Consider the following 21,314-nt stretch of genomic DNA (forward strand, 5'->3'; position numbering starts at 1 on the left):
CAAGACCTGATATGAAAGAAACCCGATTGAAAGAAAACGATCAAGTTATTTTTGTTGATGGTTCATGTTTAAGAGATGCACTAGGAATATTGAAAGCAGGATATGCTGTATGTACAATAACAGGTGTTCTGGAAGCATCTTGGCTTCAAGGAGTTTACTCTGCACAAGTAGTGGAACTAGTAGCCCTTACTAGAGCCTGCCAACTTTCCACGTTAATGAAAGTCACCATTTACACTGACAGTCAGTACGGATTTGGAATAGTGCATGATTTTGGACAATTGTGGTCACAGAGAGGCTTCATGACCTCTTCAGGATCACCAGTAAAGAATGGTGAAAGAATAAGAGAATTGTTACACGCCATCCAGTTACCAGGGGAAGTAGCAGTGGTAAAATGCAGTGCACACTCGAAATCACAAGACTTAGGGGGTCATTCTGACCTCGGCGGTAAAAGGCGCTTACCGCCGGTCAGAAGACCGCCATAACACCGCCGCGGCCGCGGTAAACCGCCACGGTCATTCTGTCCCGCAACTGGCAAACCGCCAAAAACTCGACATCCACAAAAGTCCGCCACACCAAAGGTCAGCGGGAAACTGGCGATGACCAAACCTCCACCGTCACGCCAACAGAAATACGCCCATGCCATTCCGACCCACGAATCCACGCGGCGGTCTTTCAACCGCGGTATCCCATTGGCGGTACACACCGCCGCGGTCGAAATACACACAGACTTACAAAACACAACCACATTGGACAATTCGAAATACACACACCTGATACACATACAAACACCACTCCCACACACCCAATTAAATATAAAACACACACCCACATCACCCACAAACCCTCACGACCAAAAAATCCGACAGAAAGCCAGAGACATACAGCACAGAATCGAGAACACCATCACACAGAGGCAAACCACACCATCACCCACACAATATCCACGCACAAAACACCACACATCACCACACACACCACACTCTACAACACATACACCACCCCACACCTCATCCACATCACCCCATGGCACCCCAAAGACACCCCCGGTTTTCAGACGCCGAACTCCGGGTCATGGTGGAGGAAATAGTTCAGGTAGAGCCCCAGCTCTTAGGGACACAGGTGCAGCACACCAGCATTGCCAGGAAGATGGAGCTATGGCAACGAATAGTGGACAGGGTCAATGCTGTGGGACAGCATCCACGAAATCGGGATGACATCAGGAAGCGGTGGAACGACCTACGGGGGAAGGTGCGTTCCATGGTATCAAGGCACAACATCGCAGTGCAGAAGAATGGCGGCGGACCCCCACCTACTCCCCCAGAATTTACAGCATGGGAGGAGGAAGTCTTGCACATCCTGCATCCTGAAGGCCTTGCAGGAGTATCTGGACAAATGGACTCTGGTAAGTCAAATCTTAACTACTTCATCCCCCCCACCCCACCTGCATCCCAAATCATACCCCCACCCTCACCCCCACCGCCATCACACCTACTCCCTGCAAATGTCTCACCATCACAACCCACCCATCCCAACATCTAGCCCTGCATGCGTCCACAAAGCATGGACACCCATCACCAAAGCATGCCCACTGCACATACACATCTCCCCCACAAGCCACCCTCACAAAAGCCCAAACACAGGAATGCCAGCCCTGGGGTACACGGGCACCCCCCCATTGCACGATATGGCACACACTGAAGCAATAACCATACCTCTATACCCCTGCAGGACCCGAACGCCACCACACCGCCCAGGAGGGTCCAGAAATGTCCATCCCACCCCCAGAAGAGGCCAGCAGTGATGACAGCAGCTCTGTCTCCCTGGACCCAGATGACCAGCCCGGACCATCGGGGACCTCGGGACAGTCGGTTCCCCTCACACAGCCACAGGCCACAGCAGACCTAACCCCCTCTGGGAACACCAGCACAGCTCCCACCCAGCGGGCCCATGCCTCTGTCTCCAGGACACGTCAATCAGCGGTGTGTCCACCACTACAGGGCACCCAGGTTAACCCACCACCCCAACAACAGGGACCTGGGGGCAGTGGTAGTGGGCACATGGTCCAGGGGACAGAGGCCCAGGGAAACAGGGGAACTGGGAGGGCTGCTGTGCGACAGGGGGGGGGACAGGCCCAGGAAACCCACTCTCCACGAGGCCCTCTCCTCCATCATGGGAGCATACCACCACTCCCAGGAGACGATGGCGACGGTACTGGCCAGGTTCCAGGAGATCCAGGTCATGCAGGAGCAACAGTACATGGGGTTCAGGGAAGAACTTCGAAGCATCAGTTCCGCAATGGGCACCATCGTCGGGGCACTCAACCAGATTGTCACCACATTGCGGGACCATGTGGCACCACAAAGGGCCCCTGTCACTAGCATGGACCAAGAACAGGCTACCACCTCCGCCAGCGCTAGTGGACAGGAGGCCCCCACACAACAACAGGCCACCAGAACCCCACCCCCTGCAGAAGAAGAACCACCCCGCAAGCGGGGCCTGAGATCTCGGAAAAAGACAGAGTAGGATGCCAAGAAAGCCGCCAGCAAAGGATACCCCCTGATGTCATCCCACTGTCCCACATTGTCACCCTGTCCAACCTGAAACTGCCCCAGCTCCACCTTCCACAGGCATATGGACAATGCACCTGTGAGACTGATAAGCTGGACTCTGCCATGGACATTCCTCCACCATAACCCATTACCGATTTTTCATCCCTGTCCCTAAATTCAGCACTTTAATAAAAACATTTATTGCACAAAAACATTCTGGAGTCTGCCTGTATTGTGAACAAATGTATTAAACATAATGCTGCCAAAATGTCCAGTTACACAGTGATGAGAACATACCACTGTCACACAGCTGTAGTCCATGGGTAAACAAAGCAGAGGTCACGCAGTGGGGGCCACATCTCTGAAATTGAAGGGAAAGTCACAACTCAGTTAACATACATTGGGGGAATAGGCCAGACAGTAGAGAGGCAGGAGACTGTAAATAATTGTAAAATGCCGGTGTTGAATCTTACCTGTGTGTTATTGAAAATACTGTAGTATCACTCTGTCCCTGTTGTCTGTGTCGTCCCCGTCGTCTTCGTCCTCTTCACTCTCCACAGGTTCCATTGCTGCCACAAAACCACCATCTGGACCATCCTCCTGCAGGAAAGGCACCTGGCGTCGCAAAGCCAGGTTGTGAAGCATACAGCAAGCTACGATGATATGACACACCTTCTTTGGTGAGTACATTAGGGATCCACCTGTCATATGCAGGCACCTAAACCTGGCCTTCAGGAGGCCGAAGGTCCGCTCGATCACCCTTCTAGTACGCCCATGGGCCTCATTGTACCGTTCCTCTGCCCTGGTCCTGGGATTCCTCACTGGGGTCAGTAGCCAGGACAGGTTGGGGTAACCAGAGTCACCTATTAGCCACACACGGTTTCTCTGTAGCTGTTCCATCACATAAGGGATGCTGCTATTTCGCATGATGTATGCGTCATGCACTGACCCAGGGAACTTGGCATTTACATGGGAGATGTACTGGTCAGCCAAACAGACCACCTGGACATTCATCGAATGATAATTTTTTCGGTTCCTGTACACCTGTTCACTTTCTCTGGGGGGAACCAAAGCCACATGGGTCCCATCAATGGCACCAATGATGTTGGGAATATGTCCAAGGGCATAGAAGTCACCCTTCACTGTAGCCAAATCGCCCACCTCAGGGAAAACAATGTAGCTCCGCATGTATTTCATCATGGCAGACAACACTCTGGACAACACCTTTGAAAACATAGGCTGGGACATCCCTGATGAAATGGCCACTGTAGATTGAAATGACCCACTTGCCAAAAAATGGAGCACTGACAGAACCTGCACTAGAGGGGGGATCCCTGTGGGTTGGCGGATGGGTGACATCAGGTCTGGCTCCAGCTGGGCACACAGTTCCTGTATAGTGGCACGGTCAAGTCTGTATGTCAGTATGACATGTCTTTCTTCCATTGTCGACAGGTCCACCAGCGGTCTGTACACAGGAGGATTCCTCCATCTCCTCGCAAGTCCCAGTGGACGGTGCCTAGGAAGGACAACATGGAGCACAGAGTCAAGCAACCCACAGGTACGTTCACACAGCTTGCACAGTACACGATTCTCTATGCATTGAATGGCTTGTATGAGTGGCAATGCAAGGCCTAGGCCTGTGTGACGCAGTAGAATTTAAGCCATGTGGGCCCTTGAAATGGCGACTGCCTGACCTGTGAAGTGTGACAATGGGATGTGAGGTCAATGCGCTGGCGTGGCACACCGTGGCGGTAGGCAGTCGAAGACCGTGGCGCAAAGCCGCATTGGTTAACATTGAACCCTATGGGTTTCATGAGCCAATGACAATGTGCGCCGGCGGTCGCGGTACGCACCGCCGCAGTACGCACCGCCACGGGCGTGACCGCCATTTCCTATCTGCTTAATCCCTCGATACCTGATCATCCACAGTAGAGGACCTATACTGCAAGTGCTGCTGTGACCTCGGTCTGGAAGAGACAATGGCTGCTGCGACTGGGCAAAGGGCCCCTGCCTTCACTTCTGAAGAATTGGACAAACTCGTGGATGGGGTCCTCCCCCAGTATGCGCTACTCTACGGTGCTCCAGACCAACAGGTAAGTACACTGAGACCATGCTTTGTGGCCAATGCCTCGGTTGAGTGGGGTGGATGAAAGATGGTGGGGAGGGGAGCGAATGAGGCATGCATCGCACGACAGATGAGAGCATGTGCCATATGGCAAGGTTGGGGAGGGGGGCCACTCACATCGACCATGCAGAAAAGTGATGATATTTATTTTACCACCCTGTACATGTCACATAGGTCAGCGCCCATCAGAAGATCGACATTTGGCGTGCCATCGCCAAGGACGTCCGGACCCTGGGGGTCCACAACAGACGGGGCACCCACTGCCGAAAGAGGTGGGAGGACATCAGCCGTGGGAGCAGAAAGACTGCGGAGGCTCTGGTGGGGATGGCCTCCCAACCTAGGAGGGGTGCCACACGGCAATTGACCCCCCTGATGTCCCGGATCCTGGCGGTGGCCTACCCCGATTTGGATGGGCGCGTGAGGACATCACAGCAGACACAAGGGGGTGAGTACCAGCAAATTCTGCTATATTAGCGCACAGTGGAGGTGTCTGGGTGGGGGAGGAGGGCTGTGGGTATCTCTAGGCCAGGGCGATTTCTGTAGGCTAGGCCCCTCCGTAAGGCATGGCCCTGTGCCCCCGCCCCCCATCTCTGTAGGGTGCTAAGTACAGCTATCCATGGCCCTGGGTCACCTATGTGTGCATTTGTCATCCATAGGCTTGTAGGCCAAGTCACAATAATTGAGTAGTGTACACCGAGTGCGCGGCGTAGTGCAGGGGTCTTCTGTGTCTGTCCTCTCCGCCAACGGTGTCGCCAATGCATGCACTCAACATGTCATTATTACCCCCCCCTTTTTTTTTGGTCTTCCTGTTCATGTGTGCATTAGCATCATCAGGCGGAGGAGAAGTGGCATCGGAGCACGAGAGAGCTGCATCTCACATGGCCCCGGAGGGCTATGCAACCGACTCCGAGTTCACCAGTGAGACGGAGGGCGAGGGGAGCTCCACAGCGGGGACACGTGGAGACGTCAGCGACACAGACACGTCCTCGGAAGGCAGCTCCCTTGTGGTGGCGGCAACATCCGTGCCCACCGCTACAACAGGTACAGCCGCCACCCAGCGCACCAGCTCCGCCCTCCCAGCAGCCCCTCAGCATTCGCCCCGTGCCCGCTCGGCCAGGAAGGCGGGCATCTCCTTCGCCCCAGGCACCTCAGGCCCTGCCCCAGTTACCCCTGCTGCCCTCAGTGAGGAGATCATTGACCTCCTCCAGACGCTCATTGTTGGGCCGTCTACCCTTTTAAATGCCATCCAGGGTGTAGAAAGGGAGGTGCACCAGAGCAATGCATACCTGGAGGGCATTCATTCGGGTCAGGCTGCCCATCAGCGATCGTTCAACGCTCTGGCCTCAGCACTGACGGCAGCCATTGTCCCTGTCTCCTGCCTCCCCCCTCCAATTTCCTCATCCCAGTCCCACTCCCCTGTTCCTCTGCCTATCCCAGCCACACCTACAGACCAGCCTGCACACACATCAACACCCAAGAGCAGCTCATCCAGACATAAGCACCACAGATCACACAAGCATTCACACATGCAACATCCACATGCACACATTCCAACAGCCACTGCCTCCTCTGTGTCCCCCTCCTCCTCGTCTCCCTCCTCCCTCCCTGTGACGTCTCCACTCACACCTGCATGCACACCACCATCAGCCAGTACGTCCATCACCAGCACACCCACTAGAACACTCCGCACACGTGCAGACCCCACCCCCACTGCCATTTACACGTCCCCTGTGTCCTCTCCCAGTGTGTCTGTCACCCCCTCTTGCAAACCACACAAACGCAGGCAGCCACCCACCCAACAGCCATCCACCTCACGACAGCCTCCGTCACAAGCACCTGCACCCAAAGACAGCACACTTGACTCTCCTACAAACACATCCTCTTCCTCCACTCCCATACCCACTGCACCTACCCTTCCCACTGCTCCTAAAAAGTTTTTCCTCTCCAAAATTAACCTGTTTGAATCACCTGACCCACCCCCTCCATCTCGTAAGAGTCCAAACAGCACCTCAGCCACCACAAGCCCTGCACCTACAAGGACCATAGTCCAGGGCTATTGGAGTCCACCAGCTTCTAGGGCAGCAACATCGGCCAGCAGCAAGGGGACAGCCAGCCCACCCCCTGGGAAAAAAACTAAAAAAGGGAAGGGCCGGCGCGAGAGGCCAGAGACGGCAGCCCCCAAAGGCACTACCCTGGCACCGTCTCCTGGCACATCCACAAAGGGAGGCAAGGGCCCCAGAGAATCGGCGAAGGAGGGCAAGGGCAGCAGGGCGGACAAGTCCGGCAGCAAGCGAGCTGCCCAGGAGGGCCCCACCAGCCCCATTTCGGGTGTGAAGGAGGACACCCACGGGCCCAGGACTCCAGCACAGGAGGGCCCCGCAAGCGAAAGGTCGGATGGCGACTGAGCGGTAAATATTGGCCCGATCGTGTTCCCTGGGAACACATGTCAAGCACCGCTGAACAGGGCCCCGCTGTGACAAGCACCGCTGAACAGGGCCCCGCCGTGACAAGCACCGCTGAACAGGGCCCCGCCGTGACAAGCACCGCTGAAGAGGGCCCCGCCGTTACAAGCACAGCTGAACATGGCCCTTCAAGGCAAGCACCGCTGAACATGGCCCTTCAAGACAAGCACCGCTGAACAGGGCGCCGCCGTGACAAGCACCGCTGAACATGGCCCTTCCAGGCAAGCACCGCTGAACATGGCCCTTCAAGGCAAGCACCGCTGAACAGGGCCCCGCCGTGACAAGCACCGCTGAACGGGGCCCTTCATCTCAAGCACCGCTCCGCTGGGCACCGCCGTCTCTGAACTGCTCCGCTGGGCCCTTCCTGTCAAGCACCGCTCCGCTGGGCCCTTCCTGTCAAGCACCGCTCCGCTTGGCCCTTCATCTCGAGCACCGCTCCGCTGGGCCTTCCTGTCAAGCACCGCTCCGCTGGGCCCTTCATCTCGAGCACCGCTCCGCTGGGCACTGCCGTCTCTGAACTGTTCCGCTGGGCCCTTCCTGTCAAGCACCGCTCCGCTGGGCCCTTCCTGTCAAGCACCGCTCCGCTGGGCCCTTCATCTCGAGCACCGCTCCGCTGGGCACCGCCGTTTCTGAACTGCTCCGCTGGGCCCTTCCTGTCAAGCACCGCTCCGCTGGGCCCTGCATCTCGAGCAGCGCTCCACTGGGCCCTTCCTGTCAAGCACTGCTCCGCTGGGCCCTTCATCTCGAGCACCGCTCCGCTGGGCACCGCCGTCTCTGAACTGCTCCGCTGGGCCCTTCCTATCAAGCACCGCTCCGCTGGGCCCTTCATCTCAAGCACCGCTGGCCCATTGGCAGGGCCGGATCTGTGTCGGGTAGGTGCTTCACGAAGCACTCTGGGCACCATGCCTCCTCTAGAATCAGTGGAGTCTGTAATCCCCTTGATGGACTGTGGCTTTGCACTCCCCAGGATGGTACAGTGGGCAACCCACCCACTGTAGAGACTTGAGAGACTGTGGCTTTGCACTCCCCAGGATGTTACAGTGGGCAACCCACCCACTGTAGAGACTTGAGAGACTGTGGCTTTGCACTCCCCAGGATACATCAATGGGCATGGAGGGCCCTCATGGATCTGGCGTCGTGGACTCAACTGGCTGAGGTGCCACCCCTTCCCTTCCCCCTGAGGTGCCTATAGTTTTACTATCTGATGCCCCTGCAGTGTTCTCTACAATGGAATCGGGTCTCGTGTGTGGGCTTTGCCCATGTGTTTAGGCCCATTGGCCCACGAACAATGGCTGATAGCCAATATGGGCCGGACTTTTGACCTATGTATATATTGTTCATGATGTAATATATTTTATTTATATATTTCATATTTCACTTAACTTCAAATATGCTATAATATACTTCAATTTTAATGATCATTTTATTTTGTCTTTGCATTCTTCCGGGGGGCTTGAGGGGTGTCACTCTGAGTTGTTGCTCTGCATTGATGTGTGTGTTGTGGTGGGTGAGGGTGGGGGTGGGTGTGTGGCGTATGTGTGTCCCCGTAATTTTTTGCCTCCCCCTCCACTGTGTCGTAGGTGCAGTACTCACCGTTGTCGTCTGCGCCGGCGTTCGTGCTCCTGGTAGAGGAGCAGGAAGACAATGGCTGGGAGGATGTGTAGTTCTGGTTCCATGCTGTCCAGATTGCTCGTGGAGTGTGTAGAGGTGAGCGTTTTCCGTTCGAAATGTCTGTTTCCGCCGTGCTTTTATCGGCGGGGCAACCGTCCCGGAAAAGGTGGCGGATTGGTGGGTCGTGATAGTGTGGGCGGTACATTGTCTCCCGCCTGTCTGCTGGCGGTGACTGCCGCGCTGTTTGTTTCTACCGCCGTGGCGTCGGAGTGTTAAAGTGGCGGTATCTGTTGGCGGTTCACGCCAGGGTCGGAATTCCATTTTTTGGACCGCCAGCCTGTTGGCGGGTTGGCCGCCGCTTTAACACCGACCGCCAGGGTTGGAATGACCCCCTTAGTTTCTTTGGGAAACGGATATGCAGATCAAGTCGCAAGATTTTGCGCTTTGAGCTGTATATTGCTCAGAGACGAATGGAACCTGATAAATGAGCCAGAACTTGAACCAAGTGAAGCCTTTGATTTAAAGGTTGTAGATACAATTGAAGAATTGAAATTCCTACAAAATAATGTCAGTAAGGATGAGAAACTCTCATGGAGCAAACTACAATGCATAAACAAACCAGATGATTTGTGGGTTTCAAGTGAAGGGAGATTGGTTCTACCAGACAGTCTTTTAACACAATTGGTTGTATCTTGCATAAGCCCACCTTGGAAGGGATGCCATGATTAGACTTTTCAAAATTAATTGGTTTAATCCCAAATTCCGTCAAGTTGCTGAAGCAGTTTGCCATTGTTGCGTCATTTGCCAACAAATGAACGCAGGGAAGGGAACAGTAGTAAATTTGAGCCACATTGGAAGAGCAGGTGGGCCATTCAGCAGGATGCAAATGGATTTCATTGAGATGCCTACGCATGCAGGCTTGAAGTATGTTTTGGTGATTGTGTGTATTTTTAGTCATTGGATCGAAGCATACCCTACACGCAGAAATGACAGTCTCACAGTTGCAAAACTACTCCTGAGAGAACTAATACCACGTTTCAGATTCTCGATCTCTTTAGAATCAGATAGGGGAAGTCACTTCAATAACGAAGTAATCAAATTACTGTGTGCAGCATTGAACATTGAACAAAAATTGCATTGTAGCTACCGCCCTGAAGAATGAGGACTAGTGGAGCAAATGAATGGCACATTGAAGTCGAGGATGGCGAAAATATGTGCATCAACAAACTTGAAATGGCCTGACGCATTGCCCTTGGTGTTAATGTCAATGAGAAACACACCTGATAGAAAAACTGGACTGTCACCGCATGAGATCCTCATGGGCAGAGCCATGAGACTGCCAGCAGTCCCTGCAAATGCACTTGTAAATATTACCGATGATATGGTATTGGACTACTGCAAAGGTCTAGCGGATGTGGTCCGCTCCTTTTCTCACCAGGTGGTAGCAACCACCTTGCCACCGATCCAAGGTCCAGGACACGCCCTGAAAGCAGGTGACTGGGTCGTGGTAAATAAACATGTGAGGAAGTCGTGTCTGGAACCCCTTTGGAAAGGACCTTTCCAAGTGATTGTGACAACTACCACCGCTGTGAAATGTGCAGGAGTTCCCAACTGGATTCATGCCAGTCACACAAAAAGGGTGACGTGCCCCACAGAAGAGGAAGTTGAAGCGCTAAAATCACCTGCGACTGACAAGAGAGTACCAGGCACCGATACAGGACAAAGAGAACCTGGAGGCGAAAAAGCAGAAATAGAGGAAGGGGAAATATTTTCTGAGGAAGAAACAGCTGATCCATTTGAGGAGGACCGAGGAAGAGCCTCAGGAAGTGACGAAGATCCCGAAGGTGACAAAGAGCCTGCGACAGGTGAAGGAGCAGGAGAGCCTGATCAGAGGAGGGCTTTCCCAGAAGAAGACGAAACAGGAAAAGAAAAGGAAAACCTGATTGACCTCCTAGGGGGAGAAAACAAGACAGGACAGAGTGAAATTGTTCAAACTCTTCCAGAACCGGTTGCAGGTCCATCAGGTGAAAACAGTGTGAAACGGAGACAAAGCATATCGCCAGTGAAATTAAGGACTAAAGAAATATTAAACGAAAGTGAAGGGCCAAAGTTGAAAGAGAAAAGAAAAGAAGTGTCTGTCGCAATAAGAACACCAAGTGAAGGGAAAGACACAGCCAAAGAACAAGACATCAGCAAGAGAGACTCAAAAAGGTGATGCAAAATTGAAGAGGAAAAGAATACAGAGCAGAAGATATTCTGGTCCAGAGTGGGCATACATAGCCACTAACGATTGGTCAGACGAATTCCTATCTCTCAGTCTTGAGAACGAAGAAGCAGAACGACACTTTGGTACCTGAAAAGTAAAATTCCATGAACATTACCGAATAAGACATTGACAACCTGATTGACTTTGAAACCGATTTTGAGACAAAGCTGCTAAACCGATAAGAGACTAAGCTGCTAAAAGAAAACAGTGTGAACATTAACTCGCTCAGCTTTATATATACCTGCAAAGCTGATTTGATAAAGTGTCTTCAACTTTCTGATTCTATATAGATCATGCCAGGCAGTACTACAAAGGGACATAAAATTAAGTGTTGTAAATACATATGTATAGGTCTAATAACTGTATGTGTACTAATAATTATAGCAATAGTTCTTGTAATGCATAGGAAGAATGAGAGAGACGCGAATGATGCTTCTACTTCTAAACCTACTACTGAATTATCTCCTTTACAGAAACTCGAACAAGACGAGAAGTATTTACACAACAAGAAAGAATTATCCTCTAACATTTTCTATCGCTTGCTGAATGAGTATGTTGAGACAATGGATGCGAAAGATTGTTTTGGGTGCACACAAATACCTACCTCAGTAAAGGACGGAGTGACATATCATAGCATGCCTCTTACGTATGGAATTTCATGTAGTTTATTAATGACCAGATTTTATGGCCATCAGTACTTTTATTCCAATCATGATGTTGTATTTGCATATGTCCCCATAATTGAGTACCTGAGTAAAGTAGCAAGAGATTATTATATAAAGTTAGTTAGGGGTTTCTTTGAGCCATTGTCACCTTTTCACACAGCTTACGCTCACAGAGAAAACCTTACATGCTTGCTTTCACCGATAGAGAAAAGTTTTTTAGATCACACTGACGATAGGAGGAAGGTGGGGAAGGAGAAATTAGAAAGGGAATTACACAAAAGGACATCTGTAGATAACTAAGCTTTTGCCGCGATAAAGACACAAGGGAAACTAGCTTTAGATGCAATACACGTAGGGAGGCTTTGTATAAATAGACCTAAATCATATTATGACACAATCTTTGTGGGAACAAGTGAATGTAAACATACGTTTTTGTTTCAAGCTAAATGGACGTTCATGTTGAATGGCCTAGACCCAGTTATTCCAGGGGTTTATTATATTTGTGGACTTAATGCCTATTATCGTCTTTCAAAGGGATGTATGGGAGATGTTATTTGGGAATAGTATTTCCAAAGATTTATCAATTGGACGACTTAAAGAATTTTCCAAAGCTGTCTGAATCATATCATGTTCAGAAAAGGGAGACAGCTTCTGGTGTGGTAGGATATATATTTGGAGCAACGATTCCTTCAGTAGGAGTCATATTGAATTCAATTAAAATACGAAAGTTGTCTACTATTGTGGATAACATGTTGACAAAGTTCTCAGGAGCTATAATCCTGATGGATGCTGAACTTGCTGCAGAAAGAGCTATGACTCTTCAAAATCGGCTTGCTTTAGACATTCTTTTAGCAAAGGATGGTGGCGTTTGCAAAATGCTTAGTGCACGTCACTGTTGTTCTTATATTCCAGACAACAGTGGGCAAATTAGAAAAATGCTTACAAATTTAACTAATGAGAGTACAGATTTGAAAGAATTGAAAGAACCAGGAGTATGGGAGAAGGTTGGAAAAGGATTTGCTTCTGTGGGAAATTGGCTCAGCAACATTTGGAACGGACTATTGCTGAAAATAGTAAAAGGAATATTAATAACATTAATTTGCTTATTAGGTATTTGGGGAATATGGAAAGCTATTAAAATATTGAAAACAGGAAACAAAAGGAAAAGAGAAGAGAAAGAACAAAATAAAATGATAGAAATATACAGAGAAAAATCAAAGGGAACAAAAAGGAAGAGGGAATTGACTGAAGTGCCAAATTACTAAAACAGAATTTTAATGGAATAAAATTTGTGGGAAGATTTGATGTGATGACATAATTAGTCATCAGAGGAGGGATTGATGACGCAGAAAAAGAAGGACTAAGAAATATTCATATATCATGTAACCAAAATCGTATAAGGTAGTGTGATTTTAGCAAAGAAAAATAATATACGTGGGAAATTGTGCCCATGTGGTAGTTCGCTATTATTATAAACGGGCTTAATTAATCATGAAGCATTGACAAATGTAGTAATCCGTCATAATTGCAAATGTATTCCCTGATTTTCTTGTTGAAACTGTTATATGCTTAGCTTAAATTTAGCAGAGGCTTTGGCCTAGTCGCCTGGTCTCAAAATTTAACTGCGTGTTTTATTCTTGCATTAACAAAGACATTATTTTATGTTAAGGCTGTATTTTTCCAGTAGAGATGACTAATACACTTATCTCAAGGTTTCGTGCTAGGCTGGTTTCATCCTCTTTGATGGAAGGTCAGCTCCTGCAGGTGCAGACAATAAAGGCACTACTATAAAATGAATTGGCAAACTTTGTTGCAACTTGTGTTCCAAGGCTCCAAGGACAATGTATGTAAAAATGAGTACTAGGAGAAAGATACAATTCATTGGTCAAATTGAAGCCACCCTATGAACCCTCCAATGGAAGACCCTGAAGAATTTGGAATGTTTCTTACTTAAACCCACCGGACAAAGAGAAGTCAGCCATTTTCCTTGATGCCATTTTGAAGCAAGATTCAAGAAGCCATCTTGAACGACCCTCCAATGCCTTTTCTCTGTCGCAGAGAAAGAGACTTTAAAGAATTCTCACCCTAGAGACTTTAACTTTGCCCCATCTTGCCCATGCAGTAACTTTTGCCCCATTCTCCTTGCTCCCGCAAGGAAACTTGCCCTTAACTTTGCCCCCTTGAAATCTTCCCCATGCTGATCGAACCGATACCTGAAGGATGAAGACTTTTCTTGAATGCTGATTGTATTTGGTAAATATGAAAGGATAATTGTATGATCCATTGTGTTTTCCTTCCTAGGTACCAACTGCTTATTTTGATAGGGCCCAGGCTAGAAGTTTTCAAAATTTGTGTTGACTAAATTCGTTTTGCATGAAGCCCCACATGCCAATGTTAATTAGAAGTTAGTTGAGGTATTCATTTGATGCACCATGCTAAATTGAAGTCTTGTTATGCTGACCGATGTTTGCAATTAGTCAAATTCAGTTGCTTATATTAGTGATTTGCATTGCTATAACCGAGTGCATTATAATCCAGATTTTGCGTAGATTTTGTTTCTTCCACCACTATGGACAGCTAGTAATGTTCGTATATGTATATCATTTGATTTTGAGACTCACATATATTGTGTTAGCTTTGTTAATATAGGGAAATAAATTCATTAACTTCTAACAAACTGGTGTGGTTATTCATGACTGAAAGGTCATGGTGCGTCAAAATACTGATTGTTATTGATTTCTAACGTGTCGCTTGGTCTATTGATTAAGTATTGGATATTGATTACAATGGTTATGGATTATTGATTTGAGGTATCCGACTATTCTTGGATGAGGAGAGCCCAACTCGGTTAAAAGGTTCACCGACCTCCAGCGTGTCCAAGTACAAGTAATTTATAAAGACTGGACGCGCTATTATTATGACCATCCAGAAAACTCCCTCAAGAGGTCTAATAATGCATTTTCTCATTACCATGTGCATTTTGTCAGGGCCAATGAATCTTTGCAACCAGCTGAGGGTAGGACTAATTAGGTTATCAAATCTCAACAAACAAACAGAGATACCGTATTACCCATGTGGCCATACAAAGATACTCCAGGCAAGGAAAGGTTAAAGTTTTATTACAAGCTAATAGTTAACATAATATAGCTGAGCCTCAAGACAAATTCATAAAGGTACAGAATAGCCATTGACTGGCCAAATCAGTGAAATAGACTTAAATGAGTCAACATTAACAGAACCAAACATTCAATAATAATCATGTAATATGTTAGCAATATTATTTGAGGTTTGTATAACAATGGTTGCATCAGGGGCAAATCTAAATCCCTTAATTTATTAGAATTGAATAAGGGACATCCTTATCAAATTGGGAACAAGATTTCCTGTGCTGGAGTAACCACACTTGTGAACAAAAAGTAAAAAGCTTGTAAAGGAAAAAAATTATTTGGAAAAATGTCATCTGTGCCAAGAGATTAAGGGGGTTATTCCAACTTTGGAGGAGGTGGTAATCCGTCCTAAATGTGACGGATTTACCACCAGCCGTATTACGAGTTCCATAGGATATAATGGACTCGTAATACGGCTGGTGGTATATCCGTCACTTTACCGTCACTTTTGGGACGGATTACCACTTCTTCCAAAGTTGGAATAACCCCCTAATTGTTGAAAGGGGCAATAGGTAAAAAAAAAGAGAAATGTGTCAGCATATCAGACGATCGTCCAAAGGTCTTCTTCTGTTGGTCAGGATAAAACCCTAAGCTAAAAACTTTTAAGTTGAATACAAATGCTGAAAATGTGGTACCTCTCAGAGTCTAACAGAATCAGTTCTTTATAACAATGGCAACTGGGTCAGACAGAGACAAAAAAAGGGGAAGGCCATCAGAGTGACTGGTGCAGGGGAACACAAAGCAAGACTGTCCAAATGGAAATTTATAAGAGTTTCATAAGAGAGTTTGAGGGGAAAAACAGGAACTGGACCATCTCTGAGAAGAGCAAAGGCAAAAGATTCTCTCCCTAAAGGGAGACCAGTATGCTGCAAAAATGATGAAGCTTCCAAGTGCAGAAGGGAAAGGTGGTGCAGCTGATCAAGGTAATGTATAATGGTGCTTGAAAAAGAGATGCCTCCTCCTCTGGGGGGAAAGACATATTATAGTCCATGGTGCCCTGTGAATTGTCAGTTCATCACACCACAAATTTCGAAAGTTGGATTTGTCCAATAAAGATTAATCATATGATTGAGTTTTGCAACATTGAATTAAATCATCATATCCAGCCTGGGAACTGTATTTTCATGAAGTCATTTAAATTGATTGGAATACTTTTTTGTTTGTTTCTTCCATAGTTCCTGAGTGTACTGCAGCCAAAGTTAATCCTGCAAACTAAACTATTTGTAAGTCATTAGGGGCCAGATGTATGAAATTCTAATTTTGCATTTCCTAAATAGAGACTCCTTAAAAATCTCTATTTAGGAAATGCAAAATGGAATGTACAAAAATTGCGATTTCCTAATAGCGATTCCTACAGAATAAGATTCGCTATAGGGAAATCGCTATTTAAGAAATGCTGAACTATTACTTCCAATCGGTCTAATGGCCCAGAAGTAGGAATGTAATAACAAGGGTGCCTATGGTCCTAAGGCCCCCCCTTGATGCACCCTGAAACAGATGGTGCACATGTATCATGCACAAATGCCCTTGGGGAATGTGAGCTCTACTTGTAACTTTAAAAAGTACACTTTGGGTGCTTTATTTAAACTTGCACATGGTTACCATTGACTTGGGGCCAATGGTAATTGCATTTCCTAAATGCCCATTTCGCATTGAGGAAATGCTATGTACATGCGCTTTGGAAATCACAAATAGGAAATCCCTATTTGCGATTTCCTATTTGGGGATTGCAAAATGCAATTTCTACTGGGTAGAAATCACATTTGCGATTCCCTAAATGTCTTTATATATATGGAAAGGCCACTTAGCATTTCTGAAATGGACCGAAATTGCAATTCATTCCCTTCAGAAATGCTAAATGTTTTTGTACATCTGGCCCTTTATTAGTAATTTTATATCTCATGGGAACATGGCCCAGAAGGAAAAAGGTTATGATAACGAGGATGTACAAGCATTTTTATACCTTTGCAGAAAACAGGGTATTGCAGGCCTCTGTTAGGCTAAGCATAGGGATGAATGAGACTCAAATATTTTGCCTAAACTGCATAATACATTCACTTTCAGAACTCAAAATGTATTATTATTGTAAATTCATAGTTTTATAAGTGCTCAAATACTAAAATCTGTATTAATACGTGTTATTAGATATGATGCAGAACAGAATATTCCATCATTTTGGATGTCGCTGTTACATTTATCCATAGAAAACGTTTATTGTTTTAGTTAAAACTAATAAATAACATCCTAAATAAATGACTTAAATCAAAATGAGTGATGATATTTGCATTTTTATGCTAATATTGCATTATTCAAAGTAGGCCTATTCTAAGTGATTTGCACATTATCATAATGGTCAGTCTAATACTTTACAACTACATTTCTAGCATTGCTAAGGCAAAACGCAAACTCTGTCATGTTCAGATGATTATTGTGACATGAAATTAGTATATAACATTTCTGCAATATCAGGTCCTTACAATTTGTCAAAGAAAGGTGTTTTCTGTAGGGAACAATTGGAATATTAAGCCGAGGGTCTGGAGGAAGAGCTGTTGTTGAATCTTGAATTCCTAAATGCTGCTCGAATCTGAATTTACCTTGAAAAAACAAAAGACACGAAGTGTTTTGCGAAATAGGAACAGTTTAATTAAACATTACACTTGGGAGAGCAATTATAGAAATGGGGTTTGAGGACTGTCTCTCGATGTACAATCAGTCTGAGTGTTTTTTATACATTTCTTTGAGTGTCATAAAACAATAACAACATTCCTTTTGAGGTGAAGAATGTGAGCAGTTCTCTTGGAGTCATAAATAAAGTCCTAATAACATATGCAGGTGGGCCTCGACCTGGAGTGGACACATGTGGGCCAGTGGGTAATGGACCCAGATGTTCAGACTGAGGGGCACGTGATCGTTGTGTGCATTGTGTGTATTGTGTTCTGATTGGTTAAGTGTTCCTAACTATGGGTGGAATTTGATTTTATGGTGTTTGGGAATGCGTGCATCCTTCTGGTCATGTGAGTTTTATTAGGGCTAATCTCCTGGGACTATTGTGGTGTTGCTGCACCTATCTGTGGGACTAATCTTGAGTTTCCTGTTCTCACGTTTGTTTGCCAGCTATATGCTGCCCCACCTGTGACCTGCCAGTCCTTAACCTCAGGCCTAGGTTTCAGAGCCTTCCTGACCACTTATCTTAGAGTCAGGGTTGATGGAGAGTTCATGTCAGGTGGATTAGCTAATAGTGGTGTCATTTTGTTAGTATATGTGATTGTGCCATGGTGTACATTGAATCTACTTTTCCAATATTAACACAAGCCAATACAAGGCACTCCCTGACTGCCACACTCTGCTTGGCAATTGGAGATTCCAGAAAAAGCAAGTTCTCAAATGCCATTATTCCAGCTTACCTGCATGGCACTCGGCCTTCTCAGTAAATAGAGTGCTTCAGTTCCTCTTCATCCAGGGTACGGTTACCCCGAGGAGATTCTCCTGAAAAGTAATAAAAAGGATTAGGATGTGTTCTTCAAACCACAGATCAGTAAAACAGTCAAGTGCACATAGCTAAATTTCAATAGAGAAAACTGCAAGAACTGATTGAACTAATAAGACATTTACCTATTTGATCTAAACTTAGTAGTCAAGTTCAAAGACACTAACAGCACAGGGAATACATCTTAAGTGAGTGTTGCACGAAATAAGAACACTTGAATAATTTAAACAGAATCCAGTTGATACTTACTCAGTCTGAAGACTCTGAGAAAAATGCTCTTTAACAAGAGCCTTGTGGTAAGGAGCGACAAAAGATTGGGAAAAGGAAATAAGAGGCACGGGTAACCACATTCTAAAATGCAGGACTCAGACAGTGAGTATGGTGATGATTGTTTAGTTGTTTGAATAGAAACTGAAACATGTGAGGAAGACTATGATGAGGCAAGAAGGGGTGTGGCAAAGAGAAGGAAGGGAGATGGGTATGCTCCAGATTTGGAGAAGATCCAGGAGAAATGGTGGGAATCCTTGGAAAGATTTGTTGAAAAGAAGACTGAGGCAGGGGTAAAACAAGAGGTACCAATGATATGTGGCACAGATGGTGAGGAAGATTTTGGGTGAGTGGATAAGTGAGGACAGGTTACTGCAGAGGAAGGTAGAGGAGTGAATGAAGTCTAGAATAAGACAAACAAGGCACAATCAGAACAAACCACAGGGTAACAAGACAAAGGATAAAAAGTGAAGGAGAGGGGAAGGAAAACACATTAGGAACATAGGTGACAGTGAGATTGCCATATATGAGAATAGCAGTGCCCCAGGGTGGTCACTTGATACTAAGCACTAATTTGAAAACACAAGACATTGAATATATTGATATATAAAAACTCTCATACAGGGAGAAATGCAGTAAAGAGGAATCAAATGCAGAGGAGAGAGAAAGCTGGCTAAAAGACCCAAGGTCCTAGCTAACATTGACACATAGACTACAAGGCTCATGATTTACATAACAATAATGTGTAAAAGTCACACAGGAAATAATGTAGTTTTGTATAAATAAATGGATGTCACTGGGTTAGAGCAGATGGTTTTGGAGGGTTGGCATGGCTCTGCAGCGATGAGGAGTTCAGTTCAAGGAGAAGTTTGAAACTATCAAGGTCATGGTTGTAAGCAGACACTGAACTTTGGCTTTAGAAGTACATGGCGCCAACCAGGCCACTACCAGTGCTATATACAGCTAGTGGCTTGTCCCTGCTGCATGTTCCCATACAGGAAAGATTGTCATCTCCTTGAATAGGAAGGGTTGAAGCAAGACATCCGGTGAGACAACAATTTGGAACTACAACAACGGAGTCAGTTACAGGTTGCCGCGCTGCTTTCAGCAGGAATGTTCCAGGTGTGAGAGGAATCACCCATTAATGCAATGTTTGACTAGTCCAGACTACCATGGATGGCGAGAGGAAAATGGGAGACTGAAAGGGATTGTAAATAAGTGACAAAACTCCTTTAAAATGCAAATGGTGGACTTGTGGTAGAAGAGTAACTTGATAAGAAGATGTAGCAGCACTCCAGGAGGGTTAAGCAGAAGGTTTTCAAACTCTATTCCACGAGCTGTTCAAAAGTGCTGGGATGACAACTTGAGATCAGTGAACAAAATGGAGGAGGATACAACTTAAGTAATACAAGAATTGCAGGTCGGAGTGATGCTGAGTCTGTTTGTGAACATACTAATACCAAGCTTGATGATCTACTACTACTGGGTGTAGTAATAAAGAAAGCAGCTAGTTTGCACAGCAGTCATGTCATCTGTCATGATCAGAGGGGAAGTTGGTCAATGGATAAAATGCAAATGAGTATTGTTCAGTAAATTACACCAAAATTGACAAGGTGTTGGCAATGGCGAGGCGTTGCACCAGGGATGCAAAAATGGGAAAGACAGACATCCAATCAGCATTAAAACCTCCTGCCAGTACACCATGTTGATTTTCCCTTGCTTGGAATACAATTTGAGGATCTCTACTATGTTGAAAACATAATTCCCAAGGGCCATTCAGTGACGTCTACTGTATTTGAAATTTAGCACATTCCTGGAAAGGATGGTGAGGATGGTGCTTTGTTCATAGCAGGCGATTCTTTGCCAGGATGACTTTATATTTGTGGTGCTGACAGGAGGTCAGAAGTGCTCAAGGTTAATGAGAGGGATGAAGCAGGTGTTCCAGGATCTGGGAGTTCCACTTGCAATGGAAAAGATAGAAGGAACTGCCATGACACTGACATTTTTAAGAACAGAGCTAGACTCATTAGCAATGGTGTACAGACCATCAGTAGAGAATATGGTGACCATGAGAACATTGTTGTTGGAGGTGGCTGAGTGATCAAAGTGTAAGCTTTGATCACTCAGCCACAAGCAGTGCCCTGTTTGTTTATAATAGATTCTCAGCCATACAGTAGGGTTAAGCAGTTTGCTTCTTCTAGCAGAAGTTGGACAAAATTAGATAATGCTAAATGGAATGTCATCTAGAGGAGATCCTTGCTGTCTTAGGTAACTCAATGGAGCTAGATGCACATGAGATAGGTAGCTAGGTGAGATCTCCTGTGGCCATCATGGTACCTGCTACCATTAGGAGGCATCATAGATTTTTACTCCTGGCGCCAACCTTTAAAGATTCTTTATATAAAGAAGTAGTGCCATGTAAGTGCTGAAAAGGGTGGGGCTGAGAGAGGATCCTTGCAGTATTCCACAGATGATTTATTTGGGTTCAGAGGTGAAAGGGAATATGCAGACTTTCTGGGTTCTTCCCATGAGGAATGAGGTGATCTATCTGAGAGCCGCTCCCAAGATGATGTTGTTCTGCAGCCTAGCAATAATTGTGTGATAAGAGACTGTATTGAATGCTGTTGAGAGGTCCAGGAGGATCAGCACTACTGTCTTCCTTTGATCAAGTAGGGCTCAGATGTTGTTGGTGGCTGTACTGAGGGCTGTCTCAGT

This window comes from Pleurodeles waltl, chromosome 2_1 (genome assembly GCF_031143425.1).
Source record: "Pleurodeles waltl isolate 20211129_DDA chromosome 2_1, aPleWal1.hap1.20221129, whole genome shotgun sequence".
Classification (NCBI taxonomy): domain Eukaryota; kingdom Metazoa; phylum Chordata; class Amphibia; order Caudata; family Salamandridae; genus Pleurodeles; species Pleurodeles waltl.